Raw genomic sequence first — 16,077 nt, forward strand, 5'->3', positions numbered from 1 at the left:
ACAACTGATTGTTTTTTTGACAATCAACAATATTAAATAGATATGGGCACAAAGACCATTACATCATGGTGAACTAAATGAAGAGCCTCATCTAGGACCTCCTCCATTTAGACTCTGAAACCAACATAGAGAGATTGTTTTGCCAAGAAACTTGCAACAATATTCTCATAAATAAATAAAAATACAACAATGTAAAATAGAAAGAAAGCAAACAACAATCACTAATAGAGTATAGGTAGGAAGCACCTCGAGAAGATCTCTTCCACCTCGAACAAACTGAAGACAATCAATTTCAAAACAGACTGCCCGAAAATCTAACTCTGAAGCTATAGAGAGCGTCCATCGAAGACACAACACCTCTGCATGCCACCATTGGAGAGAGAGCCTCCATCGAAAAAGAGAACAACTAATTGTTGGATTGAAGTTGAATGTGTTTTTTTCTCAATTTTTTTCATTGAATCTAACAGTTTTCCCAAACACATTCTTTAATCTTGAATATTTATAATTAAATTTGACGATTATAACTTAGTTACTCCTATTGTTCTCACAATGAAATCATTTCTCCCATGATGCATTTCCATAAATATCGATAATCGTTGTAAGAAACTAGAACATTTATTTAATTATAAGTAGAGTCGTAGCTACCATAGCAGAGGCACCGAAACCTTAACTTTATTACAATATAAGTTCTTGTACTCCTTCATGAACATGTTGAACATCTAATTGACTTTGTCTTCCAAGAACTTGAAAATGATTTAGTAGACATCTAATTTATCTCTTGGATTGTTCTTTAAGATTTGTAGAAATTTGCTTTAGTATTCCAACAAGATAAATATCACCTAAAAATCATTTTTATAATGTAATATACACCTGAAATACTAAAACGACATAGTATTCCTTTTGAAGGAACTTGTGCAATTCATTTGAGATGAAATTTATAAATGGAGACCAAATAAGCTTATAAACATTTGAAGTCATTTCACATCTTCCCTTTTTATTTCATTTTTAGACATATGATTATTCTCAATTTTTATAGTTTAAGTTATTCTCTTCTCTATTTTTTATTTCATTGAAAAGAAAAAATTAATAGGTACAATACGAAAATCACGGTTTGGCCTTGGCCATAGAACACCAATTCGAAGTTAGACAACGTGATAGATCAATGCGTGGTGGCTATCCTTACAAGTATTTACCTAGTTTTAGTGTTCTGGTGGTGGTTATGATATGTGACTAAGGGGGGGTTGATTTGGGACTGAGGAGAAGGGTCTTTGTGGTTCATATATGGGATTAAGATGATAGTGTAGGTTCAAAGAGGTTGTGGGAGGTGATGGTGGTTCTTAGCCGATGCGGCGGTTTCTGGCAACCAATTCTCCGTCTTTGTCTTAAGTTTTGGATCTCAAATTGTCGTCTTCCTCTTCAGTTCTTTGTCTTCCTCTTCGGTTTCTGACGACCAGTTCTTCAGATCATCGTCTTCCTCTATAACTCTAGATCCCAAGAAGAAAATTAGATTATGAAATGCATAATGGTTGTGGTTATGGCATTGGCGACGTCACCGCATTGGGGTCTAAGGATGGTTGGTTTGTGACAGTGGTGAGCATAGATTTAGGGTTTAAAAACTAAATGTGGAAGAAAGAGACATTCCAATTATTACTTGAGTGCTATTTAATTTGAATTTTTATTTTTACCTAGTGGTGCACCATAAACCACTATTTTAGCTAGTCCACCTTAGATACCAACCTTAGAGAAATATCCAACTGATCCTGGCAGAAGAATTATTGAATGCATTGAGAAAGGCACATCACATTGGCTGTAGCAAGTACCAAGGTTCCCAGAACAGCCTTGTCAATGAATTCTTTTCCTTTGGATATAATGAATTTTAGGTCTATTCACTGAAATGGAAGAAAACATGGGCATTGGCTTGCCCATATCAACATCACGGGTGACTCTTCTTCTTCTGCCCTTATGTCTCACCCATGTGCTCATTGTTTGAACTTTCAAGACCCCCAAAGTCCAAACAAATTACCCACTTGTCTCATAGAACACTGTTTGAGACAGAAGGGATGCTCTATACTATACTGGTTTGCATGTGAATATTATTTGTGCAACTAAAAAGGTGGGTGATGTTTTTCTTTTCATTGTCAATTGACAACAATAATAACTGATTGCTTTATTGCAACATTTTACACTAAGTGACTCACGATTAACTAGAAAATGTGTTCGACTTTTATAGTTGAGAATCAAATCTCCAGCCTTAATTATGATGAAGAGAATGAGATAAGTAAGTTAAAAGGAGAGTGATAATGATGAAGTGATACTGTGATAGTGATATTACATTTGAGATTCTTTATGCTTTAAATAAAGAAATTAAAATCATTAGTTTATATTATTTAATATGTGTAAATTAGCTTTAATGTTGACATTTTTATTATTATTATATAGTTAGTAATTAGTAATGATACTAAAAAATATACACTTGACATTAAATAATTTTCATATTTGAGGCCATGCTGCATGGCATGCTCCTGAGTTCTGATGAAGCACTGCCACTGGGTCCCGCTCTGTTTCTTTCTTTACACTGTTCTATGACAGTGACAGGGATCTTTGTTTGTACATGCATATCAAGATGGTCTAAAGAGTAATGATATACAGTTTTTCAGTTGGAACAAGCAACAACTGAAGAATCTCTTTCTGCATTAACAGAACAGTTGCAAATCTGGAATAACGAATCAACCTTTTTTCCTGTTGTGTAATGGAGCCAATGACATAATGGTAACTTAATTAGAGGCTAAATTTCCAGAACAGAAACAAAATCTGTGACAAATTATAAATAAATCCAATATTTTAAAAAAATACAAGAATTCTCTAGTGAGTCAATTCTATAAGGACTATGCAATATTTATGCGGCAACAAAAAATTTCCTATAAAATATTAATGGAACTGCATTTATAAACAGGGACGGATGCACCTTAGTTGGGAGGAGGGCAAATGCCCCCACATCATTTTGATTTGTGATTAATAGAATAGTGTATTGATGTATTGTAAAATGAGCAGTGCTATTTGGTACGAAGGTCTAAGGCACGAGAGTGCACGAGGAGCAATTAGTGGCGGTTTTAAACCGTCACTAACTTGCGGTGCTAGGAAAAAATTCAAATTTAATGCATTTCTAGCGGTTTAAAACCGCTACTAAAATGCGGTGCTTTAATAACCGTATACGGTACACATTTCTGGCGGTTTGAAACCGCCAGAAATTGCCTCGTGCTTGGTGCACGAGACCCCACCTCGTGCCCCACATTATTTTCCTTGTAAAATATAATAACTTGCCACCACACATTTAATAAATGCCCCCACAGCTTGATCAATTAATAACACTGATGTTTTGTTAACACTTTTTTTTTTCCACTTTTTTTTGAAATAAATAATAAGATAAATGAAAAAAAAAGAGTAATATGATATGTGATGTAATAGAAAGTAAAAAAAAATAAGCAGAAATGAGATAGAATAGAAAATGAACCGTGAATGAATTATTACTCATAGTCAATTGTTAATGTTCACATGTTATGTATTACTATATGCTCCATAGCAAAATTTTACTATGTGAATTTCTGAGTACGAAAAATTTATGCAATGTTTCCAAACATGAAAAACAATTATGACATGTATTTAAAATTTTAATAATAATTAATGTGCTATTTTTATTTCTCTGAATTCATATGTATATACTGTCTCTATAAAATGAAACGCTTGGATCGTCACTGTTTATAAAGACTCAAACATGAGATCACTATTTCAATTGATAATTTGAATGATTACTAAATTTATTATTTAATTGAATTAGGGAGTGGTATAGTGTGAGATTAACATACATTTAATTTCTTATATTTTATTGAATGGTGTCATTTCAGCAATCGTGTGGAAACTTTATCTCTAACAAGTTGATATTTTGTTTCCTTCTTCTATTCATCGGAGGTTAATGATAAGTGCTTAGATTCTCTCGTGGATTTATTGTTTTCTAGACCATATTGGGCGATATAAATTGAAAGGTCAAATTTTATGGTGATAACCAAACGGACTCTGATGAATTCAAATTGTTCTTTTGCTAGCCACCACTCATGTAAAGTGTAATCTAATTACCTTTTGAAAAGTTGATTACAGATACAGTTTTAGTGGTGGCTACATTGTAATCAATGCAGATTAGGATGCCAACTTGGAACTTCACCTCCTAAAGAAAGGTACAAATTTGAATTCCCCTCAATCAATCCAAAAACCATTTTCGTGACTTTCCTCTATTGAGGTCACTTGACACTATGGGTTAGCTGAGTAGGTATATCATATATGACTATTGGGTAAAATGTATGCCTATGCAATAATGAATCATCTCTGCATTGAACCCTTGTGGGTTGGCATCATGCCATGAAGGTTGTAACCTTCGTTTTAACCCAAGTTTTAGAGGCCCATTACTTAATTAACACATTAGTTGGTATTAATTGATAGTTTTTTTTATTGAGACTATTTTTTTTTTAATTTTTAAGACTATTTTTATTTAGGTATGGATATATAGACTCGAATACCACTTATTAGATGTGAACTTGTGCTCATTCGTCTTACCTAAGTTTTAGAGGCTTGTTACACACAATATATGCTAGTTGACCGTTAATATTAATTGATAGTTTTTTCATTGATTTCGTTCTCTTAAATTTTTTGTTATCTTTTTTTAGAGACTTTTTTTTTATACTTGCTCATGAGACATTTAGCGTCTAATATCACTTGTTGAAATTGGAGGTGTGTGTGCCCAAAATGTTTCTATAGGTTTGAGTTAATGTAATGGATTCATAAATGAGGGTGTGGTGTGTGGTCGAAAAATCTTAAGGCAATTGGATTAGTTGGAACACTTAGTGTTCTTTACACACACATTGTCCCTTCCAAGTATCTAACACTAACATCTCATCGATCTAATTAAGAGCCCGAGAGGTTGAATTCTAGACAGCGCACAAATTAATTTACTTATCTTGCATTAAAACTTAACTTTTTAATTAGAATCATGAGAGCAATACTAATAAAATTCTAGACCGCTTAGTCATGGAGATTATGATAAAAACATATATAAATCTCCTTTCAAGTGTTCAAACAAAAGTGGAAACCATGGGGACCCTAAACTTTAAGCCATTCATTAATTAATATCTGTTACATCTTCTCTTCTCAAGGCATGCAGGAGAGCTGGTATGAAAGCAACCAGTTTCTTGGTATATCCATGTCCGGCGTGGTCCCTTTTGTCAGGCTTTACAACCGCCAACTGCTATGATGTATCCCCACTCCACCACAACAGGTCTCCAATCTAAGGCACTCCTCTTACCTGTTTGGATTTTGCTTTTTGGACCGAATATATTGTTGAAATTATTCTTAGTAAGAAGACACATGCAACAAAATAATTCCAAATAGAAGTCCAGCTTCTCTGTTTGTGCATGGATTTATGGAACAATAATGAATGTTGCAACGCATGTTCTGCGTTGTCTTCGTCATAAAGGCCTGCACCATTTTGAGCTTATAATTGTTCAAGTTGTAATCTCATGGCCACTTTGCATAAATTAATGTCTACCAGGTCGATACCTTTTAGATTATAGCTGACTGGATTGATCCAGGTTAGAGTTAGACCAAAAAACATGTTTGGGTTAAATGTCATCAAATATTGTAAAAGATCAACTGGAGCTCATATCATAGGCTTTGTCCATATGTCATTGTATATTTTTGGATAAAGCAAATAGGCGCATGTAGTATTTAAGGATTTTTTTTAAAGTCACGTAGTATTTAAGGTTGTTCTGACAATGATGAGTTTTCTATGATTGACCAAAAAAAATATGATGAGTTTTCTATGATTGGCCCAAAAATAAAATGATGAGTTAGGTAAATTAATTCATAGTATGCTAGTGTTTTTTACCCGCGCGTTGCACGGGGAATACATCTATTATATTTGATAGGTCAATTAATACCTTGATCATTAAAAATATAATAAACAACTGATGAAATAGAAAAGTATGAAATGATGAGAAAAGTGGACAAAAAATCTTAAATTAAAACCCTTGTTGCATAGATTGAACTTCGTACAATTGAATAACTAATAAAAAAATTGGTTAACCAAATCTCAAATTATGCAAAACATATTAGGGGATGTGGTTTAATGATGGCTAATAAGCAATAACTGATTTAATCTACAATGAAAAAAAGAAAAAAGATTCTTTATGTACGTGATTATGCGAGTTTATTTTTTACACAATAAAATAAACTAAGCTTGACCCATATCAACATGAAGTCGTTTCACATTCTTCATGAGCCTAAAGACAATAACACAAATTATAGATATGAAGAATCACCAATAAAGCATTCAGAACACATTTTAATCTTAGAAAAAAAAAGAATGTACCGCGAAATTTGTTATTATATTTGATACATTAATTAATACTTAATGAAGGTACTTTCTTGTTAAAATATATTTCTTCCCGTAGGAGAATTTAACTCCTATAATAATTTGTACAAAAAAATTAAAGTGGACAATATTATTATGTAGTAAAAAATTAACATCAAAGTATATTATATTATGTTTTTCTTGTAACAAAAAAAATTCCGATGAAATCTTATTAACATTTATTTTTATGTAGAAGTATTTTCATGTAAAATATTCTTCCTATATATAAAAGCTTTTAGGCTCTTTCTAATACATTTAGATCCAGCTTCTCCTTACTCTCAGGATGCCTGAAAGTCTTTTCTCAAGTCTATCTGGTGGGTAATATCGATGAAGATGATGACACCCACCATACCTTGCTTGCTTCAAGGTCGATCTCTTGTATCCTCCTCCTGCCGAAGACTTTAAGAGTAAATCTTGTCATTCCAACTTTCATCGATCGAGTTTCAGTTGCTTTTTCTGTTGATCCAGGTGAGAAAGCTTACTAAGGCAACCTCTGCTTTTGTCTATCTCCCAATATAAGAACCATGTTGCTTTGCTCTTATAGTAGTACTAATGGGCGTACTTTAGAACAAATTTCTAGCGAAGGTCTTGACAGTTTGGAACTGAAAGGTTTGGTTCATTAATAATATCTAGTAGTTTCATCATGCTATTCTGCTTTTGAGCTTGTTGTACTTACCGGAGCATTTCTGCGATAAAAAAATTCAGAATAGTAAAGCAGTCGTAGTATGCTCCCTTTACTTGCTCTAGTGCTCAAGTGATAGCTGAGTGCATACTGTTTGCATCTGAATTATATATAAAAGACTATTAAAAACAACTACTTAATTCTCCATTACAAAGAATATACATTACATCAAAACCTATTATTATTTGTCAGTGACATAAGTGTCGAAAATAATAGTAATGGAAATTTCGAATGGTGTGGATAAGGGTTAAAAGTCCAATCTCATAAGAAAGAAAAATCTACATTTACATCAAAATCTCTCTCAGATTTCTCTACCTCACTATCACCACCATTTTTCTTATAAATTATCCACAAACACACTCACAAATTCCACACAGTACCTAACATCATATGCAAATTTTGTTTTCACTGCAACCAGAGTCTGTTCTCTGGCATAAAAAAACACTTCATAAAGTAAGAAGATATCACATGTTGAATTTAAATCATTAAAATATTTATTTCTAATTAAAAAATCAAATGAAACTTGCTTCCAAATCAGCAGCAATCCTAGGTGCTATTCTTGATTGTTGTCCAACTTTAACATGAATTAATATGAATTCATGCTAATTCAAATGAAACTTGCTTCCAAATCAGCAGCTTCCAGTCGTATCTGCATTCTAAGTAACAGAAAATCAAGAACTCATGAAGTGAGATTGATAGACATGTTAGAGTAGGATAGACTAAAGACCACCAAACATAATAGCAATATGTGCAACATCAATCTAGCTATGATAGTGCAAAGATAGCAATCAAATTTGCAGACAGATATGAAAGCCAAAGAATGAATTGAAGCCACTTTTTGGCTATGGCCTTCTAGTGGTTTCCATAACCAATCAGATCTATTTGTAAGGGGAAACTAATCACATGCTACTAAAGAAGATGAATGGAAGAAAACCCCTCTAGAAATTTTAGACCCTTATATTTGTTGAACGACTAAAACAACTCTTTGCTTTATGTAGCATTGTTGTTGAAAGTACAATAACCAAATCAAAAACATATGCTGATACTAAATCGTAATGTGATAATTACACACTCATGCAAGCAAGACTTCCAATCACACTAAAGTTTGATTAATTGAACCATAGTAGAACAATGATTAATTATAAAATCTAATATTGCCTTCGAAAAGTGACTTTTAATATATGTAATGATGATAGATAGATGTAGAATTGATGAACTAAGTCAGTAAAACTATATATGCATCACAGTAGTGCAACACCAAACACACATCTTTATCTCTTATCTGGTGAATATATACATATAATGGACTGAGAAAAACCTCCATGAGTACTGGTCTCACATGTTTCGTGGCTTACTTGAAATGAGAGCAAGATAAGATCTTGAGTCATCAATCATGTTTCATCTTCAGCTAGCTGAGAATCGTGTAGTCAGAAAGAGGTATGCACCTCATTGTCGTTCTGTACCTACGGATAAATTCATGTCAAATGTTTCCAGGGAAGCCAAGGAATTCAATTTATTGTTAGAACATTGGTTTAGGCGTTTAGCATATTAGAAAGGATAGCACCAGTTTTAAAAGTCTAACCTCAATAGTATAGCTTGAGCGAATAAAGATAAGCAGTAAAATCTCATCCATAATATGTAGTTCTGTAGTTGTAACGGCAAGCACCAACAATAATAATTAATTTCCTCGGTGCAAGAAGCAGGCAAAAAGAAAAAATTACCAAATAAAAAAGTTGCAAGGAAAAAAATCTACAACTTCTCCTTTCTCTCCCCTTAATTCTTTCACTCCCTCAATCCACTTCACTGACAATGATTAGGTTAATCAAAACATATACAGATCAATGTTTCACCTCCTATAACATAGGACACAAATTTTAGATGCAAATTAAGAAAAACGAATAAAATAGAATCACATACAAAGGAGAATCAGAAAACATAAAAAAAGAAATCAAAATATTGCAAAATTCCATATAGAATATAAAATGGACTCACCATCCATGGCTTCCAAAGAATCTCTTTTGGTGGAATATCTATAAAATAAAACCTGAAGAAAATAATTTGAAATTAGCATGGCAAGTGATGAACGAAATTGACCTTGAAGTCAAACATGAGTGAATGAAAGTTAAAGGTAAAGTAAAATAAAATTGAAAAAAACCAAAACATATTATGCAAGCAAAGGAAGAAAATAATTTGAAACCTCCATATGCAACCTTCCCAATCAGTCCAAGGCAGCAAATCGGAGGGATACGATTGCAAGTCGATGGCAAAGTGGTTCCGTTGAGAGATGAGACGATTTTGTGGGGGTGGTTCCATTCAGTGGAGAGATGAGATGAAAATTGCATGGAGGAGATAGTGGAGGTAAGCAGGGTTTTAAGAGGATATTTGCTGATGGGATGTATTATTGATTTAAATCACTTATCACAGATTTTATATTAAGATAAAATCATGAAATAAAAAACATAAATCCTAATCAAATCTAAAATTTAAAAATGTACTAAATAAATATAGATAAAAACTATCAAAATCTAGCAAATCACAATAAAAACTCATAAAATCCGGAATTAATTAAAAATCCGAAAATTCAATAAAAATACCATAAAAAATAATTAATACTCTAAAAATAAATAATAATATAAATTAAGATAAAATACAGAAATAAACAACATAAATCCTAATCAAATCTAAAATTTAAAAATGTACTAAATAAAAATAGATAAAAACTATCAAAATCTAGCAAATCACAATAAAAACTCATAAAATTTGGAATTAATTAAAAATCCGAAAATTAAATAAAAATACCATAAAAATTAATTAATACTGTAAAAATAAATCAAAAATAAATTAAGATAAAATCAAGAAATAAAAAACCTAAATCCTAATCAAATCTTAAATTTAAAAATGTATTTTTTTATTAAGGAGAAATAAGGTAAGGAAAAATCAGGGCACATGTAGCAGGTGGGGCCAAGGAGAAAGAGCTTACATGTAAAATATTAGGTGAGAATTAATCTGGGAGCGACACGTCACTAACTTGGCCTGTGAGAGCGACACGTCATGCTAGAAACTAGTGTTTTTTACCCGCGCGTTGCACGGGAAATATGTCTATTGTATTTGATACATTAATTAATACTTTGATTATTAAAAATATATTAAACAACAAATGAAATAGAAAAGTCAGAATTGATGAGTAAAGTGGACATAAAGACTTCTCTTTTAAGCCCGATTGAGACCAAGAGGAACTCATTTCACATTCTTTATAAATATGAAGACGATAACACAAATCATAGATATAAGGAATTATCAACATATTAATCTTAAAAAAAAATTAATGTGATAGTAGCACAAATCAGGATTGTGTAAGATATATCATAAAGTATAACATTATTGTGTTTATTCCAACTAAGTAGGGATGACAATGGGTAGGTACTATAGTACCATCTCCATACCCGCGTTTTTAAAAATTACATTTACCCGTCTCCATACTCACGTGGGTAGCAACTCGAAGCTCTCCACCTTTAGACAATTCAATGTCATTATAGGAAGTTATTAATCTTTGCCAAAATCTAAATCTATGGATGACAATGGGTCTCAAAATCATAGGGTACCCGCAAAAAATATCCACTATGTGTAGGGTAAAAAACCGCTAAATGGGTATGAGGTTGAGTATAGATAATTACCCGCAAAAAATAGAGGGTATGGGTGCGGGTATGGGAACTATAGTACCCAACCGGCCCATATCCGCACACACATGTTATCATTATTATTATTATTATTATTATTATTATTATTATTATTATTATTATTATTATTATTATTATTTGGGAATATATTAACAAATTAATTTAAGCTATAGCTTTCAAACTCACTCTTTTTAAAAAAAAAGTTTGGGATATATTAATTAATACTCTAAAAATAAATAATAAATAAATTCCGATAAAATCAAGAAATAAACCACCTAAATCCTAATCAAATCTAAAATTTAAAAATGTATTTTTTTACTCTAAAAATAAATAAAAAATAAATTAAGATAAAATCAAGAAATAAACAACATAAATCCTAATCAAATCTAAAATTTTAAAATGTATTTTTTTATGATAATTAATCTGAGAATGACACGTGTTATTTTTTTTTCCAATTAGTGAATATTCTACACCCTAGAAGATTTTCTTTTCCTCAATCCTTTTGCTTTTGATTAAGAAGATAAAAGCAGGAATCCTTAAAGCATATGACATCTTACAATTAGTTGAAGAACAAAATCAATTCATGAATAAGATTGAAACAGAAACCCAAAATGAAGTCTTGAAGAACAAAATACCCTCTTTCACCAATTTGAAAGGACTGTGGTGAAAGAATTGTATTTAGTTTATTTGTGAATCTTGATGTAGAGCCCTTGTGAAACAAAAAATCAAAGGAACATTTCAGTAAAGAGAAACAAAAAATGATGTATTTCCCCATATGTGCGCACCCCAGCAAAATATCTATATATGTAAGAAAAAAACAAAATAATTCTCTCACCCAAAATAATTGTGGTTACTTCACTAATAAACTTATACTAACAATCAATTTAAATTGAACTTAAGGAAATATATAGAGTAAAGTAAGATAAGTCACCCAATTGGCATACTAAAACATAAGTATATGCAAAACTAATGAGTTTGAGGAAAACATGAACCAACCTTAAGAATGAGCTAACCATACTCATGAAGATTAAATGTGAGCTCTTCATATGTTTTCATCAATTTGACTGACTTGTGCATCATTAAAAAAAAATTAGTAAGTTGTGCATCATTCACATACAGTGCAAATAGTATGCTTATACACACAGCTAAAACATGATAGAAATGAATATAAATTCAGGCTATCATAAGTTTCGTAAATTTCTATAAATTATACCAAAATCTGGTTTAGAATGGCTTCAAACGCATGGATTTCTACAAACTATACTAAAATCTTGTTTAAAAAAATACAAAAGCGGAAGTAGAACAATAGAAAAAACATTACGTCTTCAACAATGATTCGTTAAAGGGTCTATGCAAAAATTTGTAAACTTTTGGATCAAAACACACAAAATATGTGAAATTTAAGAATCCAGGATTGAATTACGAACAAAGGATAAACTGAAATAGCACAAACCATCAATCACAACATGATAAACTCTTCTTCACGTAACATCATCTTACGGCATACCTCTGTCGTGATCGTGACATGTGGCAGAGGTAGAAATAGCAGCTATCAAATCTCTGCGTGTCCATGGTAGCTTTGTGGACCCTCAACACCAAATCAACTCCATTTTCTTAGAATTAGCATTAAATAAATAATAAGATAAATTAAGATAAAATCAAGAAATAAACAACCTAAATCTTAATCAAATCTAAACTTTAAAAAGGTACTAAATAAAGATAGATAAAAACTACCAAAATCTAGCAAATCACAATAAAAAACTCATAAAATCCTGAATTAAATAAAAATATGAAAATTCAATAAAAATACCATAAAAATTCATTTATACTATAAATGTAACTCAAAAATAAAATATTTCATGAAATTAAAATTAAATAAATAATAAATAAGGATAGATAAAAACTATCAAAATCTAGCAAATCACAATAAAAACTCATAAAATCCTGCATTAATTAAAAATTCGAAAATTCAATAAAAATTAATTATTATACTCTATAAATAAATGTAAAATAAAATAAAATATTTTCTGGAAGTAAAATTAAATAAATAATAAGATAAAATTAAGAAATAAACAACATAAATTCTAATCAAATCTAAAATTTAAAAAGGTACTAAATAAAGATAGATAAAAACTACCAAGTCTAGCAAATCACAATAAAAACTCATAAAATCCTGAATTAATTAAAAATCTGAAAATTTAAGAAAATTTAATTAATTAATTAATATACTCTAAAAGTGAATCTAAAATAAAATAAAGTATTTTCTGGATTTAAAATAAATGATAAGATAAATTAAAATAAAATTAAGAAATTAACAACCTAAATCCCAATCAAATCTAATATTAAAAATGGTATTAAATAAAGATAGATAAAAACTGTCAAAATCTAGCAAATCACAATAAAAACTCATAAAATCCTGCATTAATTAAAAATTCGAAAATTCAATAAAAATTAATTATTATACTCTATAAATAAATGTAAAATAAAATAAAATATTTCTTCGAAGTAAAATCTATAAATAAATTAAAAGACCAAATCTTATCTTTTAAAATAATATCAATCAATTATTTTAGAATATATAAAATTAAAACATATATCAATTGAAAATTATATCCTCGAACAAATTGACACGTGGAATAATTTTTATGAGAATTAATCTGAGAGCGACACGTCACTAACTTGGCCTGTGGGAGCGACACATCATGCTAGAAGTTGTTCTTTTCTAATATATATAGATAGATTGTTCTTTTCTAATATATATAAAATTTAAAAATGTACTAAATAAATATAGATAAAAACTATCAAAATCTAGCAAATCATAATAAAAACTCATAAAATCCGGAATTAATTAAAAATCCGAAAATTCAATAAAAATACCATAAAAAATAATTAATACTCTAAAGATAAATAATAATATAAATTAAGATAAAATACAGAAATAAACAACATAAATCCTAATCAAATCTAAAATTTAAAAATGTACTAAATAAAAATAGATTAAAACTTTCAAAATCTAGCAAATCACAATAAAAACTCATAAAATCCGGAAATAATTAAAAATCCAAAAATTCAATAAAAATACCATAAAAATTAAATAATACTGTAAAAATAAATCAAAAATAAATTAAGATAAAATCAAGAAATAAAAAACTTAAATCCTAATCAAATCTAAAATTTAAAAATGTATTTTTTTACTAAGGAGAAATAAGGTAAGGAAAAATCAGGGCACATGTGGCAAGTGGGGCCAAGAAGAAAGAGTTTACATGTAAAATATTATGTGAGAATTAATCTGGGAGCGACACGTCACTAACTTAGCCTGTGAGAGCGACACATCATGCTAGAAGTTGTTGTTTTCTAATATATATATATAGATATAGATTATTAGTTTTCTACCCGAAGCAGCAGATACATAAATTCTCGTCCAATATGTATTAATGGTGATTGTCCATGCATTGAGACCACAAGGTGATTATTGTTGCATATAGCAAGGATGTCCCCATTGATCACAAGTCCAAAACAATTAACGAGGTTTATTCAGGCGGGAAGCTTCATCCAACCATACCTTTACATCTCGTCTACCTCAAATCTACTAAAGTGGTCGTCTTGGCTAACAAACTTCATCCCCATCTCTATTTGAATTTACCATCGTCCGAAGTTGTATGTCAGCAAGAGATAATGTGAATTTCCTGAGATTACATATACTCGAATGTGGAGTATGCTGTATGGAGGGAGGTGTGAGTGTGACAATGAGGCTGCCTTGTAGACCTTGATAAGACGTTGGGCCAATATTGTTATTTGTCATTTATGAGCACACTACTTTAATCAATCATTCAAAAATTTTAAAGTGTAAAACAATATAAGAATTTGTGCACTTTGATTGCATTAAAAAAAAAGAATTTATGCACTTTGATATTTTCAAAATTTTATCCTTTATTAATTTTTTTTTGAAAGGATATTCATTTCAATCTTTGCAATTTGGTTTATTTTGATAATGTTATCGTTACATTTTCAAAGGATTAAAAACAAGTTGAAAAAATGCAGCATAACAGTCCTATGTGATCTCTCATTCATTTTGTTTGGGTATAATGTTCATATATTAATATGAAAGACAGGCAAAAAGCCCAATAAACATAGGCACGAGCCCAACAACCTAAATAAACTATCTCTTATTATTCTTTTATGTCAAAAGGAAAATAGATGATACATGGAGTAGCATACTAAGCCGTCACTTCCTGTCCTGTCATTGCACATCCATTGGGCTCTCTTCTATTTCAACAAAGCCCAACTTACTAAAGCAAAAATACCATCAATTTAGTTTTCTAAAACTAAAAGCTATTTTTTTTTTGAAAAAATAAAAGCTACTGTTTTTTAATAAAAAGATAAAAGATTTTTGAAATCTAAAATCAATTTATTATTATTTCGACCAAAAAAAAAATCAATTTATTTATAATCTAGTCAAAAACGTTTTTATTTAATAAATTATTTTAAAAATTATAAATTGAAAAATTGAAACCATTACACCCCAGCTGCTCTGATTCGACTGACATCGCACATGATGGTCGCAGTGGATGTAAGCTGGTTGCTAGGGCCACACCGTATGGGGTGAGAAGCGGTATGGTTATCTAGGTCATCCATGGTTTGTGGCTCGTTGGGTCTTCCCTTAGCTTCAGTCATGGGTGTGCCTACCTAGCTAAATTGCTTGGGATCTTGGTCATCATGATATCTTATGCTTCTATAGTTGTGAGAACGTCGTGCAGGTCCGGGTAAAACAATGTAGATGTCTCTTCGTTTTGGAAAAGGGATATTCTGAACCATGCTTTCTTAGGATTGGAAGGTTGTTGTAAATCATGTGCCGAGGGAAAAAGAATAAATTCCAAATTGCCAAGCTCGACAAACGTCTCGGGATGGTGCACACCATGTTGTTTGGAAACTTCCACCTTATTTATCACTGAGTTGTTATGCCTTGACGTAATCTTTTTCATTTTATTTGTTAAGTTTTCAGTTATAACCAAAAAAAAAAAAAACTAAACATCAAACAAAGAATCCCTCAAGATGAGGGTCTTCAACTCTATGTGAGAAACCTCGACACAATGAAACATCATGAGATAAGAAAAAATTCCCAACATATTGGAGTCATGTCAAATGTAGTAATTTATTTTGTTGATAATAAATAATAGTCAACAATAGACTACCATTGATAGTTAGTTCAAAAAAAAAAAAAAAATACCATTGTAAGTAGCGCATTTTGATTAACATATAGC

Source organism: Lotus japonicus, chromosome 3, assembly GCF_012489685.1.
Source record: "Lotus japonicus ecotype B-129 chromosome 3, LjGifu_v1.2".
In the NCBI taxonomy this organism is placed as follows: domain Eukaryota; kingdom Viridiplantae; phylum Streptophyta; class Magnoliopsida; order Fabales; family Fabaceae; genus Lotus; species Lotus japonicus.